Here is a 20,258-nt window from a genome sequence, read left to right as displayed (position 1 = left end):
ACAATTTGTTGAAAAGACAGTCTTTTCTCCAATGTATTGTCTTTGCTCCTTTGTTGAAAATCAGTTGACTGTATTTATATGGGTCTATTTCTGTTCCATGGATCTATTTGTCTATTGTTTCACCAATATCCCACTGTCTTAATTACTGTAGCTTAAGAGTTTATCTTTTTTTTTTTTTTTTAGTGTTTATTTTTGAGAGAGAGAGAGAGGGGCAGAATGTGAGCAGGGGAAGGGCAGAGAGAGAAAGAGAAACAGAATCTGAAGGAGGCTCCAGGTTCTGAGCTGTCAGCACAGAGCCTGAAGACGGGCTTGAACTCACAAACTGTGAGATAATGACCTGAGCCAAAGTCACTTAACCAACTGGGCCACCCAAGCACCCTGTCTAAAGTTATATCTTGATGTCAGGTAGTATCAGTCTTCTACCTTTCTTCTCCTCCTTCAAAATTGTGTTGACTGTTCTAGGTCTTCTGCCTCTCCATATAAATTGTAGGATCAGTGGTGCCTGGGTGGCGCAGTTGGTTGAGCATCCAACTCTTGATTTCAACTCAGGTCATGATCTGAGGGGCAAGAGATCAAGCTCCACGTTGGGCTCTGCACTGAGCATGGAGTTTGCTTAAGGTTCTTTCTCTCCTTCTCTCTCTGCTCCTTCCTGTGAGATCATGACCTGAGCTGAAATCAAGGGTCAGACACTTCACTGGCTGAGCCACCCAGGGGCCCCATTAAATTTTTATCTTTCCCAGGCCAGCAATGTGGTACAACGCTCTTGAGATGCTGGGCAGTGGCAGTCAACCACAGCTGCTAGTACAGCCGTACTCATGAGAGTAACAACAACTGATACACTTAAAACCATTCTATACCCTGACAACTATTCTGTTTTTCACTTTTATTTGTTTTTTACATTCATTTATTTATTTTTGAGAGAGACAGCAAGCAGGGGAGGGGCAGAGAGAGAGGTAGAGAGGGAGACTCCCAAGCAGGCTCCACACTGTCAGAGCAGAGCCTGATACGGGGCTTGAACTCACCAACTCTGAGATCATGACCTGAGCAGAAACCAAGAGTAGGACGCTTAACTGACTGAGCCACCCAGGTGCCCTTGTTTTTCGCTGTTAGTGCAGTATTCTATAAATTACATGAAATACTCAACACTATATTCTACAAGAGGTGTTGTGTGAGATCATTTTGCCCAAATGCAGACCACTCTAAGTATTCTGAGCATGTTTAAGTAGGCTAGGCTAAGCTATGATGTTTAGGTTAGAGGTATTAAATGCATTTTTGACTTACAGTATTTTCAACTTCTGGTGGGTTTATTGGTAACCCCATCATATATTGAGGAAGCCTAAGTGCTTATTAGTTTCATAAGGGGTTTTTTCTCTCCCAAATATTTCAGATTTTTTACTTTAGACAATAGTGTCATCTGTGAAGAAAGACAGTTTTAGTTCTTCCTTCCCAATCACTGTACACCTTTAATTTTCTTATCTTACTGCATTAACTAGGACTTTCAGTACGATGTTGAAAAGCAGTGATAATAGGGAATACCCTTGCCTTCTTCCTGATCTTGGTGGGAAAGCTTCAAATTTCTGTTAAATATGATTTTAGCTGTATATCTTTGTATGTACCTTTATCAAGATTATATAGATATATACACATATACACATGTATACACACACATATATATGTATAGATTATACACACACACACACACACACACACACCTTTATCAAGTTCCTCTCTGTTCTAGTTTACTGAGAAGTTTGATCTTAAGTAGACTCCATGCCCAATGTGGAGCTTGAACTCACAACCCTGAGACTGAGTTAGATACTCTACCAACTGAACCACCCAGGTGCCCCTAGTTTATTGAGAGTTTTTATCACGATTGGGTGCTAGATTTTGTCAAATGCTTTTCTCCATCTATTGATATGCTCATGTGACTTTTCTTCTAAAGCCTGTTTCTGCAATGGATTATATTAATTGATTTTCAAAACTTAAAACTAGGAGCACCTGGGTGTCCAACTTTGGCCCAGGTCATGATGTCACGGTTCAGGAGTTTGAGCCCCACGTCAGGCTCTGTGCTGACAGCTCAGAGCCTGGAGACTGCTTCAGATTCTGGGTCTCCCTCTCTTTCTGCCCTTCCCCCACTCACATTCTGTCGCTCTCAAAAATGAACAAACATTATGGGGCGCCTGGGTGGCACAGTCGGTTAAGCGTCCGACTTCAGCCAGGTCACGATCTCGCAGTCCGTGAGTTCGAGCCCCGCGTCAGGCTCTGGGCTGATGGCTCAGAGCCTGGAGCCTGTTTCCGATTCTGTGTCTCCCTCTCTCTCTGCCCCTCCCCCGTTCATGCTCTGTCTCTCTCTGTCCCAAAAATAAATAAAAAACGTTGAAAAAAAAAATTAAAAAAAAAAAAATGAACAAACATTAAAAAAACACTTAAACCAGCCCTTCATATCGGCGATAAACCCCACTTGGTCATGGTATGTGATTCTTTTTATACATCATTGGATTCAATTTACTAGTATTTTATTGAGGATTTTTGTACCTATGCCCATGAGAGATAAAGGTCTGTAAGTTTTCTTTTATAATATCTTTGTCCAGTTTTTGGTATTAGGGTAATGCTGACCTCATAGAATGAGCTAGGAAGCATTCCCTCTGCTTCTTTCTTCTGAAAAAGACTGTAGAGAACTGGTATAATTTCTTCCTTAAATATTTGGTAGAATTCACCAGTGAACCTATCTGGGCCTGGTATTTTCTGTTCTAGAAGGATTCTTTTGTTTGTTTTTTCAAGTTTATTTATTTTTGAAGGAGGGGGGAGAGAGAGAGAGAGAGAGAGAGTAGAGGAGGGGTAGAGAGAGAGGAAGACACAGAATCCCAAGCAGGCTCCAGGCTCTGAGCTGTCAGCACAGAGTCTGATATGGGGCTCAAATTCACAAACCACAAGATCACAACCTGAGTGGAAGTCAGATGCTTAACCAACTAAGCCACCCAGGCACCCCTGTTCTGGAATGTTATTGTTGATTCAATTTCTTTAATGCATATAGACCTATTCATATTGTTTATGTCAATTTTGGCAAATTGTATCCTTCAAGAAATCAGTTTCATGGCCCAAAACATAGCCTATTTTGATGAATACTACATGTGAGCTTGAGCAAAATGTGCATCCTGCTGATGTTGAATGAAGTGGTCTATAGATGTCCACTATAATCAGGTCACTGATATGCTGTTGAGTTCAATTATGTCATTATTGTCCTTATTGTCCATTTCTAATAGAGGGGTATTAAAACCTCCAATTATGATAGTGGATTCATCTACTTATTGGAGTTCTATCAGTTTCTGCCCCACATAATTTGACGTTCTGTTTTTAGGCGCATACGTATTAAGTAAGGATTGTTATATCTTCTTGGAGAAATGACTCCTTTATCATTATGCAATTCTCCTCTTTAGAACTGAAAGCTTTCCTTGGTCTAAATTCTGTTCTGTCTGAAATTAATATAGCTACTCCTTCTTTCTTTTAATTAGCATTAGTATGGTATATCTTTTATCTTTCTCCAATCACTTTTCAATCTGTATGCATCTTTCTATTTAAAGTGGATTTCTGGGGCACCTGTGTGGCTCAGTCAGTTAGGCAACAGATTTTGGCTCAGGTTATGATCTCATGGTTCGTGAGTTCGAGCCCCGCGTCAGGCTCCGTGCTAACAGCTCAGAGCCTGGAACCAGCTTTGTATTCTGTGTCTCTCTCACTGTCCCTCCCCTTCTTGTGCTATCTTTCTCTCAAAAACGAATATACATTTAAAAAAATATTAATAATAGATTCCCTATAGACAACAGAGCTGGATCTTGTTTTTCGATCTACACTAACAACCTGTCTTTTCATTTGTGCATTTAGACCGTTGACGTTCAAAGTGATTACCGATATAGTGGAATTAACATCTACCATACCCATGACTGTTCTCTATTTCTTGCCCTTTTTTGTTCCTATTTTTGTCTTCCACTTTTTTTCTGCCCTTTGTGGTTTTAAGTGAGCATTTTCTATGATTGCCTTTTCTCTCCTTTCTTGGTATATCGGTCATACCTCTTCTTTTACTTTTCTTAGTGGTTGCCCTAGAGATTCTGGAATGTTTACATTTACAGCTAAGCCAATTCCCCTTTCAAGTAACACTACCCATTTTCCACTCTACCTATTTCCTGGGTAGTATGAGTACCGTGTAATAACAAAATAATAAATGTCCCCTATCCCTTATATCATTGCTGTCATTCATTTCACTTATGCCTAAATACACATATAAGTATTCAGAAGTATTCATTATCATACTGTTGATATTACTTTGAAACTTTTATGTTAGATCAATTAAGAAAAAAAATTATTTTACCTTCACCTATCCTTTTTTCAATGCTCTCCTTACATTATGTAGATTCTAGTTTGTGGCGTATATTATTTTCCTTCTCCTAAAAAATTTAACATGTCTTGCAAGGCAGTTCTACTAACAACAAATACCCTTAATTTCTGTTTGAGAAAGTATTTCTCCATTATTTTCAAAGGATAATTGTGCAAGGTACAGAATTGTAGGTTGGGTTTGTTTTGTTTTTTCTCTCAGAACTTCAAATGTTTTTACTCCATTTTCTTCTTGTTTGCATGGTTTCTGAGAAGTTAGCTGTAATCCTTATCAATGCTCCTCTATATTAATGTGTGTTTTTCCCCTCGCTTCTTCCAGGATTTTTTTTTCTCTTTTTTTTTTTCCTCTTTTTTTTTTTTTTTTTTTTTTTTACTTTATATTGGATTTTCTGTAGTTTGAAAATAATATGCCTAGGTATAGTTTTCTTGCCACTTAGCCTGCTTGGTGTTCTCTAAGCTTCCTGGAATTGTGATTCGGTATCTGACATTAATTTGGGGCAGTTCTCAGTCATTACCATTCCAAACACTTCTTCTGTCCCTCTTCTTTTTCTTCTCCTTATAGAATTCCCATTATGCATATGTTAAATCTTTTTTTTTTAGTATGAGGTTTATTTACATGTCTAAAGTTAATCTTTACAAGGTAAGGATTCTATATCCCACCTATTGACTATAATGCCACAGAAATTAAAACATGCCATCCCTAATGATGCAGATGTTAAACCTTTTGTAGTTGTCCCACAGTTACTCAATATTCTGTTTTTCTTATCTTTTTTCTCTTTCTTTTCTAGTTTCAGCAGTTTCTATTGATAGCCTCATGCTCAGAGTCTTTCTTCAGCCATTAGTAGTCCAGTCTACTAATAAATAAACCCATCAAATGATTACAATGTTTTTGTGATAATGCTATGTCTTTCTTCTCTAGCATTTTTTTTCTTGTTGTTCTTTCTTAGAATTTCCATCCCTCCCCCTTTCATCACAGTTGTTTTAAATTCTTTCTTGGTCTGGTAATTCTCATATCCCTACCCTACCCAAGTCTAGTTCTAATGCTGGCTCTAATTGTGCTTTTTGTCTTTAGTATGTCTTGTAATTTTTCTTAACAGTTGAACATGATGTACTAGGTAAAAAGAACTATTGTAAATAGGCTTTTGTTAATGTGGTGGTAACATATGGGGGGAAAAGAAAATACATAAAACTTAAAACCAAGTTATTTTATGGGGCACCTTGGTGGCTCAGTCAGTTAAGCATCTGACTTTGGCTCAGGTCATGATCTCACAGTTTGTGAGTTCAAGTCCCGCGTCAGGTTCTGTGCTGACAGCTCAGAGTCTGGAGCCTACTTCAGATTCTGTCTCCCTCTCTCTCTGCCCCTCTCCCACTCACACTCTGTCTCTCTTTCTCTCAAAAGTAAATAAACATAAAAAAAAAAAAATTCTCTAAAAACCAAGGTTATGTTGGAATTTGAGGATAAGGAAATGCTTTTTCTTCCCTTTCTTTTTCCAATTATCTTTAACTTGGTTATATAAAACTCGTATAATTAAAGAATGGGGGGGGGGCACCTGGGTGGGTCAGTCGGTTAAGCAGCCGACTTCGGCTCAGGTCATGATCTCGCGGTCTGTGAGTTCGAGCCCCACGTCAGGCTCTGTGCTGACAGCTCAGAGCCTGGAGCCTGTTTCAGATTCTGTGTCTCCCTCTCTCTGACCCTCCCCCGTTCATGCTCTGTCTTCTCTCTGTCTCAAAAATAAATAAACGTTAAAAAAAAAAAAATTTTTTTTTTTAAAAGAATGAGGTAAATACATCAAAAAAAGTGAATGACCAGGAAGAGATAAAGGGTATGAGAAAAAAAGTAAATAGGAGGCTAAAGAAGATAAACATATCTGATTTCACTTTGCTTTAAAATAATTCTTATTTATAGATTTTTTTCATTACAAGTGATGCACATTTGTGGCAAAAACATTTCTTAAATCACGAAGAAAAATTAATTATCCATAAAATACCACTCAAATAATCACTGCTAGCCTTTAAAAAAAAGGAGCAGGAACTAGGGGACTACGATGGAACATGAATGAGAGAGATCATCACCTCACTCTTAGAAGTAAAACTGAACTAGCCACAAGCCCATAAGGGTTCCAAACATAAAATTTGCCACTGTACCCATTTTTAAGTATATAATTCATTGGAAATAATTATATTCACAATTTGTACAGCCATTACCAACCATTTCCAAGACTTTTTCATCACCCCAAACAGGAACTCTGTATCCATTCTTCCTTCCCTCCAGCCTCAAGTTAATCTCTGATCTACTTTCTGACTCTGAATTTACCTATTCTAGATTCATAAGTAGAATCATACATACAACATTTGTCCTTCTGTGTCTGGCTCATTTCATTCAGCAACATTTTCAAGATTCATCCATGCTGTGTTACGTATCAGAGCTTCATTTCATTTTGTGGCTGAATAATATTTCATTGTATGTATATTTCTCTCATTTTTCAAGGTGTTGGAAACTCTGAGACCATAAAAAACCTGATATATTTAAGGCTGAAAGATAGGTATAGATAGGTAGGTAGGTAGGTAGGTAGAAAAATAAATAAAGGTATCTCTACTCATCTGTTGTTTATCTATTCATCTGTTGATGGACATTTGGATTGTTTCCTACTTGGACTATTGTGAATAATGCTGCTATGACCATGGGAACACAAGTGCCAAACATACTTTTAATAGTTTGCTCTGGCTGGAAAGCCAACAGAGGAACTATAAAGGTAAACAGTAACAAAAGCTGCCAATAGCAATTACCACAACAAAATTAAATAGGATATCAGACTATATTCTATTAGAGTCTATATTAATATATAAATATGTTCTAGAATACATAAATGTTAACTTATGGTTTTAATATTTATACTGTTGATGTTTTACAAATTTTCTTGAACAAATATGTATTATTTGCATAAATGAAGGGAAAGCATTTTTGTAGAGTCCTTTGTTATAGCAGGATATATATGTTCTATTTTGAGAAATAATACACAATAAGGAAATAAACGGGAGAAAGCAACACAATGCTGAAGCAACCCATTAAGAGACCAATACTGAGGTCAGGATTACAGGTTAGGAGTACTACTGAGAAGGGAGAGGACCTGGAACCTGACAGCATTTTTTTCTTCTGTTCTGACCACAAAGAAGGTACTACTTTGCCCTCCATAATGCCTAGTACATACCTACTATATACTACTCAACAAGATACTCAAAAGTTGGCCTAAAGAATAAATAGATGGACAAGTCTACAGATATCCAAGCTTTTCTACCTACGTCTTATTTTTTAAATTAGTTACACAGTTAGTCTGAAACTGGTTATTACAAGCATCTGAAGTTTCACCATAAGTTTCACAGGAATTCATAAATTCACAAGCAAACTGGCAGGTAGATGAATAACAGAATATTTATTTTATTTCTGGGATCACTATTTAAACTACAACTCTGTTTATACAAGATTACAAACCCCAGAGCTCACCAACTTATAGCACCATACTTTTTCAGTGGGTATTTGTGTAAGTGTTTGTAATGCCAAATGGGATCCTGAGAGGTCTTTTCTTATTTGCTTTCAAAATAAACAGCAATGTATCAAGCTTAGAAGTACCTTCTGAAATGTTTGCTCAAATTTCAAAATGGTCTATGTCAATGTAAATATAAAAAATCATTAATTTATACCTATACACATTGATACTTGTCTTTATTCTTCAAAGTGCTGGAAACTCTGAGTCCAGGAAAAACTTGATATACAACTGAATGAATGTGTGAAAAGAAAAAAAATATGTATTTATACTCAACCTTGTTCCAATAGGATTTAAGGCTGGTGCAATTGTAATATACATCTTCAATCTCTTAAGCAGGTTATAAGAAAGTATTGTTCCAACTCTGTAAACATGGAAATAAATATTATAAATAGGATTGTATTGTACATTTGGAGTATTATTAATAAATATAGGACACAGATTTTAAAAATATACCCTGTAATTTCCACAAAGAATTTCAAACTATGTCTTTCATTTATGTAAGCTAACAACTGTCAAAAAGAGATGTAGGAAGGGAAGATACAGAACACTGGCTTCAACAGGAATCAAAAAATAGAACAGATATTACAGCGAAAGGGGAAAAAAACAGGAAGTAAGAGCAACACTGCTGACAAGACTCCTTCCTTTAAATGTCTACATGATAAATTTCCAAGTTAATTTATTTTCTGTAGGCATACAGCATATTTCCATCTCTCTATGACCCCTCCTACCTCTAGAGCTAAATTTCAAAAAAGCACAATTTATACACAATGATATACTACTTACTGCTGCTGCCACCACCATCATCTACTGTATACTATGTACCAGGCACTGCAACACGATTTACATCAATTATCTTACTAAACCCTCACAACCCTAATATAGGTTTTACTGACATTTATGGAAGTTAAACAACATGCCCAAGATCCATTAGCTAATAAACGATGGAGCTGGGATACTAAACATTTGGCCTCAAAACAAAAACGTCCTGACAAGTATAAATCACTGATAGGAAGGTAACCTTAAACTAACTGTAGAACATAAAAGTAAAAAAAACCATGATCCTGAGGATTTTGACAGAACAGGGCGCACTCAAAACCAACCTGATTACCAATTTAAGAAGTTAACTAAAATGAAACATTGAGATGGAAATATTTCAAAATGAAATTGTCAACATATCATGAAAATTCCTACCTCCTTCATAAATAGCCTATTATAGACTGTACATAATCTTTTTTTAATCCATGTAATACTAGTATAAAAAGTTTCAAGAATTTCAGCAAAAACCTTTTTTTATAAACTTTCATATTTTCTGTGAACAGATCTGTATGACAGATCTGGAGAACAATTGATATTTTCCTGACTTTTAACATTATTGCACAAAAGGAAACCTTCCTACTGTATAAACTACAGCAATAGTTTCTAAAGAAAAAGGAACAAAGAAAGTGAACAGAAAATAGAAACCAATGGCCACCACATCCCAAATACATGCCTATTCTAAAGGAAAATGGAATTTTACCAAGGCTACCAGAAGCACTGAACTCCAACTAACCTGTTTATCAGACTTAAGTTTTTTTCAAAAAATCTTCTAAATATAAAATGTCAGTTTGCTGCTGTTTTATATTTAAAGTTCCAGTGATATGAGTTTATTGCTTAAAAGTTGTAAACCTGTATTTATAGTCACTATCAAAGGCCTTTACTAAAGGGTATCACATGCACAGCTCTCCAGCTAACTGAATTCCCTTAATTCTACTAGACTGAGACAGCTCTGAAATACCTTAAGCTACCTGTAAAGTTACCATACACATATAGCCACAGACATGCACATATTTTTCCAACCCATTCAAAATATCTGAGTATTGCTGTTATATACAGGCTAGGTGATTGAAACATTTCAAGTGAATGAAGTACAACTCAGTTTTAGCATTTTAAATGTTTGTATAAAGTTATCCAAGGGGTGATTGGGTGGCTCAGTCACTTAAGCATCTGACTCTTGATTTGGGCTCAGGTCATGATCTCACATTTCATGTGATGGAGTACTACATGGGGTGAGGGGTCTGCACTGATAGTTCAGTGCCTGGTTAGGATTCTCTCTCTCCCTCTCTCACTCTCTCTTCCCCTCCCCCAAGCCCTGGCACCCACACATCCTCTCTCAAAATAAACAAACATTAAAAATAAATAAATAGAGGGGCGCCTGGGTGGCGCAGTCGGTTAAGTGTCCGACTTCAGCCAGGTCACGATCTCGCGGTCCGTGAGTTCGAGCCCCGCGTCAGGCTCTGGGCTGATGGCTCGGAGCCTGGAGCCTGTTTCCGATTCTGTGTCTCCCTCTCTCTCTGCCCCTCCCCCGTTCATGCTCTGTCTCTCTCTGTCCCAAAAATAAAAATTTAAAAATAAATAAATAAATAAATAAATAAATAAATAGACATCCAAAACTGGGACACCTGGGTGGCTCAGTGGGATGAGTGTATGGCTTTTATTTTGGCTCAGGTCATGATCACATGGTTTGTGAGATGGAGCCCGCCATCTGGATCTGCACTGACAGCACAGAGCCTGCCTGGGATTCTCTCTCTCTATCCCTCTCTCTTCTGCCCCTCCCTCTCTCTCTCTCTCTCAAAATAATAAACTTAGAAAAAAAGTACCAAAACTGTACTAGCTATAGAATGCAATTACCCTAAGGAATCAGCATTCATTTACCTTTTTTTTTCATTTAGCATTTAAAACCTAAGCGCTATAGATGTTCAAATTTATTCAAAAATTTAATAAAATATTTTAACTGACCATTTCAACTACTACCCAATATTAAAATGTTTTTCAGGTTTATATATTCATTTTTTTAATGTTTTTAACGTTTATTCATTTTTGAGAGAAAAAGACAGAATTTGAGTGGGGGAGGGGCAGAGGAAAAGAGAGAGAGAGAATCCCAAGCAGGTTCTGAGCTGTCAGCCTAGAGCCTGACACATGGCTCAAACCCACAAACCATGAGATCGTGACCTGAGCCAAAGCCAGATGCTTAACTGACTGAGCCATTCAGGTGCCCCTATACATTCATATATTAATTGCTAGGTTAAACTTATTTCTCAAAAAGAAACAAATAGTGCCCCTTTAAGCTATCTTGCTCAAATAACAAAAATCACTATGAGCTATGGATCTGAATTAAGTTTTGTTCATTCTAGGGACACCTGGGAGCTCAGTCGGTTAAGCGTCCAATCTTGGCTCAGCTCACGATCTCATGGTTTGTGGGTCAAGCCCCACATTGGGCTCCGACAGCTCAGAGCCCAGAGCCTGCTTTGGATTCTGTGTTTCTCTCTCTCTCTCTGCTCCACCCATGCTTGTGTTCCATCTCTCTTTCAAAACTAAACATTTTTAAAATTTTAATAATGTTTTGTTCATTCTAAAAAATTCAAGTCTTATTTAATGCTATACACTTCAGTAAAGAATCTATAAAAGATAACATACAAACCGAGAATCTCTGTTGCTACTCTGCCAACCTAAACCATCCAAAGAATAAGGTAATCAATATTTCTAAGCACATACAATACACCAAACAATTATGAGGTAGATATTATCATTTATCACATTAAAATATGAGAAAAGGATCTTATAGATAGTTTTGGTAATCCACTTAGTCATTTTGATAATTCAAACCTGAATAGAAAACAAACCAATCTTGCTATCGGACACATCTTCCTTAAATAATACCTTCCATATAAATTCTATGTGTCCTTTCTGTTTTTTAGTCTTCCTTTAATAACATCAGTCACAGAATCATAACAGCTGCTATTTATATTGAGCATTAAAACCCATGCCAGCTACTGCTCCAGGCAGTTAAAATTTATTATTTCCATTCCTCATGACCATCTTTGCACAGTAAATATGAAAATGCATACCTTCTGATAAGGAAACAGACTCAGAAATGTTAAATAACAAGGAAAATGACAAAGCAAAATGCTTGTTTTTTCTACTACATAATGCCACATTTTTTTTCCAGCCATCAATTCTTATAATGAAATTATCTGCAATATAGAATTCTACTAGATCCTCAACAAAAACAAGGTTGTTTTCCTTTACAGAAAGGGAAAGTATTGAATTCTGTAAAACATTTTATTGTATTACCACAAGACTGATGTAATTTCCCCACAAAAACTTTTATATTAAAACTGGGAGGAGAGAGGACACCTGGGTGGCTCAGTTGGTTAAGCATCTGACTTCGGCTCAGGTCATAATCTCGCAGGTTTGTGAGTTCAAACCCCACATCTGGCTGAGCCTGGAGCCTGCTTCAGATTCCATGTCTCCCTCGCTCTCTGCCCCTCCCCTGCTCATGCTCTGTCTCAAAAATAAACACTAAAAAAAAAAAAAAAAAAAAAAAACTGGGAGGAGAGAATGCTATCTAAGGGAGGGAGGGAGGGAGGGAGGGAGGAAGGAAGGAAGGAAGGAAGGAAGAAAAAACTGGCTAAGAGTACTAGCTAACTAAAATTTGATCCTTTGAGCTGCACATAAAACAGCTATAGCTGAGGTGAAGTTCATGGATAAGGAGCTAATAAGTCTGTTCCCTGACCTCAACCTTCCATTGATACAAACACAAAACTGTTTAAAAAAAAAATATATATATATATATATATATATATCCACACACACAATTTTTTCCTGGCAGCAGCAAGAGTATATACTAAAATACTGGCTTCCCTATGTTTCAATCTAGAAAGTCTGAAGAAGCACAAATTCAGAACAAGTCTCTCTTTTTTTTCTGATTTTTTAACTTTTATTATTTTTTTAACATTTATTCATTTTTTTACTACTTAATTTTATTTATTTTAATTTACATCCAAATTAGTTAACATATAGTGCAACAATGATTTCAGGATTAGATTCCTTAGTGCCCCTTACCCATTTAGCCCATCCCCACCTCCCACAACCCCTCCTGTAACCCTCAGTTTGTTCTCCATATTTATGAGTCTCTTCTGTTTTGTCCCCCTCCCTGTTTTTATATTATTTTATTTCCCTTCCCTTATGTTCACGTGTTTTGTCTCTTAAAGTCCTCATATGAGTGAAGTCATATGATTTTTGTCTTTCTCTAATTTCACTTAGTATAATACCCTCCAGTTCCATCCACATAGTTGCAAATGGCAAGATTTCATTCTTTTTAATTGCCGAGTAATACTCCATTGTATATACAGATATAGATATAGACCACATCTTCTTTATCCATTCATCCATCAATGGACATTTGGGCTCTTTCCATACATTGACTATTGTTGATAGTGTTGCTATAGACATTGGGGTGCATGTGTCCCTTCAAAACAGCACACCTGTACCCCCTGGATAAATACCTAGTAGTGCAATTGCTGGGTCGTAGGGTAGTTCTATTTTTTTGTTTTCTTTTGAGGAACCTCCATACTGTGGAGTGGCTGCACCAGCTTGCATTCCCACCAACAATGCAAAAGAGATCCTCTGTCTCCGCATCCTCGCCAACATCTGTTGTTGCCTGAATTGTTCATGTTAGCCTGTTGTTGCCGAATTGTTCATGTTAGCCATTCTGGCAGGTGTGAGGTGGTATCTCATTGTGGTTTTGCTTTGTATTTCCCTGATGATGAGTGATGTTGAGTATTTTTTTCATGTGTCGGTTGGCCAACCGGATGTCTTCTTTGAAGAAGTGTCTATTCATGTCTTTTGTCCATTTCTTCACTGGATTCTTTGTTTTTTGGGTATTGAGTTTAATAAGTTATTTATAGATTTTGGATACTAACCCTTTATCTGATCTTTATGTCGTTTGCAAATATCTTCTCCCATTTTGTCAACTGCCTTTTAGTTTACTGATTGTTTCCTTCGCTGTGCAGAAGCTTTTTATTTTGATGAGGCCCCAATAGTTCATTTTTGCTTTTGTTTCCATTGCTTCTGGCGACATGTTGAGTAAGAAGTTGCTGCGGCCAAGATCAAAGGGTTTTTGCCTACTTTCTCCTCGAGTTTGAGGGCTTCCTGTCTTACATTCAGGTCTTTCATCCATTTTGAGTTTATTTTTGTGTATGGTGTAAGAAAGTGGTCCAGGTTCATTTTTCTGCATGTTGCTGTCCAGTTTTCCCATCACCACTTGCTGAAGAGACTGTCTTTATTCCATTAGATATTCTTTCCTGCTTTGTCAAAGATTAGTTGGCCATACATTTGTGGATCCATTTCTGGGTTCTCTGTTCTGTTCCATTGATCTGAGTGTCTGTTCTTGTGCCAGTACCATACTGTCTTGATGATTACAACTTTGTAGTATAGCCTGAAGTCCGGGATTGTGATGCCTCCTGCTTTGGTTTTCTTTTTCAAGATTGCTTTGGCTATTCAGGGACTCTTCTGATTCCATACAAATTTTAGGATTATTTGTTCTAGCTCTGTGAAGAATGCTGGTGTTATTTTGATAGGGATTGCATTGAATATGTAGATTGCTTTGGGTAGTATCAACATTTTAACAATATTTGTTCTTCGTATCCAGGAGCATGGAATCTTTTTCCATTTTCTTGTGTCTTCTTCAATGTCTTTCATAAGCTTTCTATAGTTTTCAGTGTATAGATTTTTCACCTCTTTGGTTAGATTTATTCCTAGGTATTTTATGGTTTTTGGTGCAAGTGTAAATGGAATTAATTCCTTGATTTTTCTTTCTGTTGTTTCATTGTTGGTGTACGGAAATGCAACCAATTTCTGTGCATTGATTTTATATACTGCAACTTTGCTGAATTCATGAATCAGTTCTAGCAGTCTTTTGGTGGAATCTTTAGGGTTTTCCATATAAAGTATCATGTCATCAGCATAGAGTGAAAGTTTGACCTCCTCCTGGCCAATTTGGATGCCTTTTATTTCTTTGTGTTGTCTGATTGCAGAGGCTAAGATTTCCAATACTATGTTGAATAACAGTGGCGAGAGTGGACATCCCTGTCTTGTTCCTGACCTTAGGGGGAAAGCTCTCAGTTTTTCCCCATTGAGGATGATATTGGCATTGGGTCATTCATATATGGCTCTTATGATCTCGAGGTATGCTCCTTCTATCCCTACTTTCTTGAGGGTTTTTATCAAGAAAGGATGCTGTATTTTGTCAAATGCTGTCTCTGTATCTATTTAGAGGATCATATGGTTCTTGTCCTGTCTTTTATTGATATGATGAATCGTGTTAATTGTTTTGCAGATATTGAACCAGCCCTGCATCCCAGGTATAAATCCCACTTGGACGTGGTGAATAATTTTTTTAATGTATTGTTGGATCCAGTTGGCTACTATCTTGTTGAGGATTTTTGCATCCGTGTTCATCAGGGAAATTGGTCTATAGTTCTCCTTTTCAGTCAGGTCTCTGTCTGGTTTTGGAATCAAGGTAATGCTGGCTTCATAGAAAGAGTCTGGAAGTTTTCCTTCCATTTCTATTTTTTGGAGCAGCTTCAAAGGCATAGATGTCAAGTCTTCCTTAAATGTTTGGTAGAATTCCCCTGGAAAGCCATCTGGCCCTGGACTCATTTTTTGGGAGATTTTTGATTACTAATTTGATTTCCTTACTGGTTATGGGTCTGTTCAAATTTTCTATTTCTTCCTGTTTCAGTTTTGGTAGTGTATATGTTTCTAGGAATTTGTTCATTTCTTCCAGATTCCCCATTTTATTGGCATACAATTGCTCATAATATTCTCTTATTATTGCTTTTATTTCTGCTGTGTTGGTTGTGATCTCTCCTCTTTCCTTCTGGATTTTATCTATTTGGGTCCTTTCCTTTTTCTTTTTGATCAAACTGGCTAGTAGTTTATCAATTTTGTTAATTCTTTCAAAGAACCCGCTTCTGGTTTCATTGATCAGAACAAGTCTCTCTTAAACTATATCACATATTACATGAATTTTTTATTTAGTATACACAATATACCAAGCCCTGGGTCAAGAAGTGTGTTAAGCACTGTCACTCCATACCCAATATGAAATAAAAACGATTACCACTGTTCTGAAAAATCCTAAAATGGCAATTAGAATCTTCAACATAATTCTCCAAATAGGTAAACAATGCACAGATCATACCAAAGTCCTAAAACTTCTACTTTAATGCTAGTTGTGTTCATTAATTTAATTGCAATGATACTAACAGAGGAAAAGTGGGGCACCTGGGTGGCTCAGTCAGTTAAACGTCAGATTCTTGGTTTTGGCTCAGGTCATGATATCACATTCTGTGAATTCAAGCCCTGTGTCTGGCTCCAAGCTAATGGCACAGAGCCTGCTTAGGATTCTCTCTCTTTCTCTTTCTCTTTCTCTCTTTCTCTCTGCCGTCCCTACACTGCTCATGCTCTCCCTCTCTGTCAAAATAAATGAATACACTTAAATAAAAGAAAAAAAAGAAAAGAGAAAAGAGAAAAGAGAGAAGAGGAAAGGAAAGGAAAGGAGAGGAAAGGAAAGGAAAGGAAAGGAAAGAAAAGGCACTTGGGTGGTTCAGTCAGTTGAGTGTCCGACTTCAGCTCAGGTCATGATCTCAGTTTGTGAGTTCAAGCCCCATGCTGGGGTCTGGGCTAACAGCTCAGAGCCTGGAGCCTGCTTGGGATTCTGTGTCTCCCTCTCTTTCTGCTCACGCTCTCTCAAAAATAAATAAACATTAAAAAATAATTTTTTTAAAAAGTGATCAAATTATGAGAAGGAAATGTATGTTAATCAAAACTGGATAGAAGGATACATATGAAAAATCAGGAAATCCTGGCACAAATATACCAAATGTCAATGGGATAATAATTTTTTTTTTTTAACGTTTATTTATTTTTGAGACAGAGAGAGACAGAGCATGAATGGGGGAGGGTCAGAGAGAGAGAGAGACACAGAATCTGAAACAGGCTCCAGGCTCTGAGCTGTCAGCACAGAGCCCGACGCGGGGCTCGAACTCACGGACCGCGAGATCGTGACCTGAGCCGAAGTGGGCCGCTTAACCGACTGAGCCACCCAGGCGCCCCTGGGATAATAATTTTTAAGAAGGTCCTCAGCATCTCAGCAAGGTAAAAGTACCATGTTCTATCAACAAGATACACGTGGCCTCCTCAAAAGTTATTTAAGCTCTTTTTCCTTGTCAGGAACTTGAAAAAAGGTTGAAGTGAATGTTATCTCCAATGCTTTCCTGTGTAACATTCTAGAGTCAAAAGAAAATTGATACAATCTTATATGAAGATTTTCTTATGCAATAATTAGTTTCAATAAAATAAAAAAATCCCCAAAATGTTGCACCTAGAAAACTAAGGTCTTATTCCCTGAAATTTATATGCTAGGCTACAGAAACAATCAGAAGTTTGGGGGACAAATCAAGACAATGTGGGTACATACATTACCAAGACTAAATTTACATAGTTACACAATAACCTCAGACTCTCAGAAGATGTCAAAGAAGCATTTATGATTGCAAGAGATGTTTTCTTAATCTGATAATATTGAAGAAAACTAAAATATTATAAACTAGTAGGCATATCCACACCACTCTCGGTCTTATCCGCCACAGGGAAGTGGGTCTTCTGTCTAATCAAGTCAGAAGACCTCAGGCCTCATACTCCGAATTGTCCTGGAACTCAAGTTATCTCTCTCTTCCTCCCAGTTTCTGCTTTCAACTTTCAAACATGCTGCTCTGCCATATTTAAAAATCTCACTGAATTTTATTTATCCCTCTGAAAAGCCCTGGTCTCACAGCATCCTGCCACCTCTCATAGCTAAGCAACTGGAAAGATGTTTACCTTTTCATTCTTCCCTTCCTCACCCTCCACTTTCTCACTACAATCTGGCTTTTGCCCTACCATTTTTCTGAAACCACACTTACCAAGGTCGCTCACCAAAAGCCTGTTTATTGATCTCTCTGCAATATATGACCAAGTATTATACTCTATCCTTTTACTTATTGTGATTTTTCTGATTAGAAAATACATGTTAATTACGAATTGAAATATCATAGAAAAAAATGGAAAGTTTAAATACTCTGTAATCCTACTCTCAAAGATAGCCTCTGTTAGCAATATGGTCTATCTCCATCAAGATCTCTTTTCTAGGGGCACCTGGGTGGCTTAGTTGCGCATCCAACTCTCAATTTCAGCTCAGGTCATGATCCCAGGGTAATGGGATTGAGTTCCATGTTGAACATGGAGCCTACTTAAGATTCTCTGTCTCTCCACTGCCTCTTTCCCTCTCCCCTGCTCATGCTTGCTTTAAAAAAAAAAAAAAAAAAAAAAAAAAATTCTTTTCTATACATATACTAACATAGGAGTATATATGTATATTTTTAACTTAACAAAAGTTAGAACATACTATATATATTTCTTTGAGAATTTTTTTAATGTACCTTGATCTCCTGTCCTTGTTAGCATTATTAGTAACTTGATTAACAACCTCCTAAAGAGCTCCTCATCATAATACCCAAACCATATGAATGTCACTTTAAAAAAATTTTTTTTTGTTTATTTATTTTTGAGACAGAGAGAAACAGAGCACGAGTAGGGGAGGGGCAGAGAGAGAGGGAGACACAGAATCTTCAGCAGGCTCCAGGCTCTGAGCTGTCAGCACAGAGCCCCATGCAGGGTTTGAACCCACCAACCTGAGATAATGACCTGAGCCAAAGTGGGATGCTTAACCAACTGAGCCACCCAGGCACCCCTATGAATATTACTTTATTATTTTTTATACATTTATTTATTATTGAGAGACAGACCGTGAGTAGGAGAGGGGCAGAGAGAGAGTTAGACACAGAATCTGAAGCAGGCTCCAGGCTCTGAGCTGTCAGCACAGAGCCTGAAGTGAGGCTGGAACTCATGAACCACAAGCCAGATCATGACCTGAGCAGAAGTCGGACGCTTAACTAACTGAGCCACCCAGGCACCCCTTTTAATATTTTTTAAAATGTTTATTTATTTTTGACAGAGAGACAGAGCATGAACAGGGGAGAGGAAGAGAGAGAGGGAGACACATGTCTGAAGCAGGCTCCAGGCTCTGAGCCGTCAGCACAGAGCCCAACCCGGGGCTCAAACCCACAGACCACAAGATCATGACCTGAGCCAAAGTCGGAAGCTCAACCAACTGAGCCACCCAGGCGCCCCTGAATGTTACTCTAAACGACAAAAGAAGCTCGGCAGATTAAGTTAAGGATTTTGTGATGAGGAGGTTATCCAGATTAGCTGGGTTGAGCCCATCTGAAGATGTTAAACAGCTGGCTTAGAAGATGGAAGAAGGTGCAAAAATAATATAAAAACAGAGAGAGGCCAAAACATAAGAGACTCTTAAATATGGGGAACAAAGAGAGGGTTACTGGAGGGGTTGTGTGAGGGGGGATGGGCTAAATGGGTAAGGGGCATTAAGGAATCTACCCCTGAAATCATTGTTGCGCTATAAGCTAACTAACTTGGATGTGAAAGAAAGAAAGAAAGTAAGAGAGAAAGAAAGAAAGAAAGAAAGAAAGAAAGAAAGAAAGAAACATCCACAGAATGCAATGCAAATATAAGTAATGCAACTCTAACAGCTGGAAAAGGCAAGAAAACAGATTCTACCCTTGGGAACAGCCCTGCCAATATCTTGACTTTAGCCCTGTGAATCAGACCTCTGGCCCCCATAACTGTAAGAGACTTAATTTTTTTTTTTAAGCTAAGTCTGTTAATTTATTACAGTAGCAATAGGAAATACAGTATATACACACACCATATTACCTTAACTGTATATCATGCTATCATAAGAATGTACCACATTTTAGTTAGCAATCCTTTACTGATAGCTACTTGGGTTGTTTTCTTTTTTTTTTTTTTTCCTTAAGTTTATTTATTTTTGTGAGCGAGAGACAGAGAGAGAATCCCAAGCAGGGTCCACACTGTCAGCACGGAGCCCAAGGAGGGGCGTGAACTCACAAATGGCAAGATCATGACCTAAGCCCAGACCAAGAGTTGTATGCTTAACCAACTGAGCCACCCAAGTACCCCTACTTGGGTTGTTTTCAATTTTTTATTTTATACCAGGTGCCAAAAATACCTCTAAACATTTGTGTAGTTCTCTAGGAGTTATTCCATAAAGTACAACTACTGGATCAAGAAATATGAAATTTCAGGGCACCTGGCTGGCTCATTCAGCAGAGCATGCAGCTCTTGATCTCAAGGTTATGAGTCTGAGCCCCACAGTGGGTGTAAAGATTACTTAAAATAAAAAATAAATAAACAACAAAAGAAATGTGGTATTTCAACCTATATAATATATAAAAAATACATTATATACATTTTAAATATATAAATAAATATATATATATATTTAACAGACAGATATAGAAACATGTAAATAACCTCCAAAAAGGCTGTACTTTTCTCTCCAAAATCTATTCTTCAGCTCCCTCT

At 37.5% G+C, this 20,258-nt stretch overlaps 1 protein-coding gene across 13 annotated transcripts in view; it reads right to left on the bottom strand.

The window, feature by feature from the left end:
• The window catches only part of EVI5 (ecotropic viral integration site 5), a 248,899-nt gene that overhangs the window by 218,962 nt on the left and 9,679 nt on the right, over positions 1-20,258 (bottom strand). For 2 of the 13 annotated variants that reach the window (XM_078451656.2, XM_078451660.2), the window contains exon 2: positions 8,206-8,292. The exons of the other annotated variants lie outside the window; for them this stretch is intronic. The gene's annotated coding sequence lies outside the window, so the exon portion shown is untranslated. The remainder of the gene's footprint in view (positions 1-8,205; positions 8,293-20,258) is intronic. 13 annotated transcript variants of the gene reach the window in all.

Source organism: Panthera onca, chromosome C1 (genome assembly GCF_046562875.1).
Source record: "Panthera onca isolate mPanOnc1 chromosome C1, mPanOnc1 haplotype 2, whole genome shotgun sequence".
NCBI classification, from domain to species: Eukaryota; Metazoa; Chordata; class Mammalia; order Carnivora; family Felidae; genus Panthera; species Panthera onca.
This window is presented reverse-complemented; position numbering and strand designations above follow the sequence as displayed.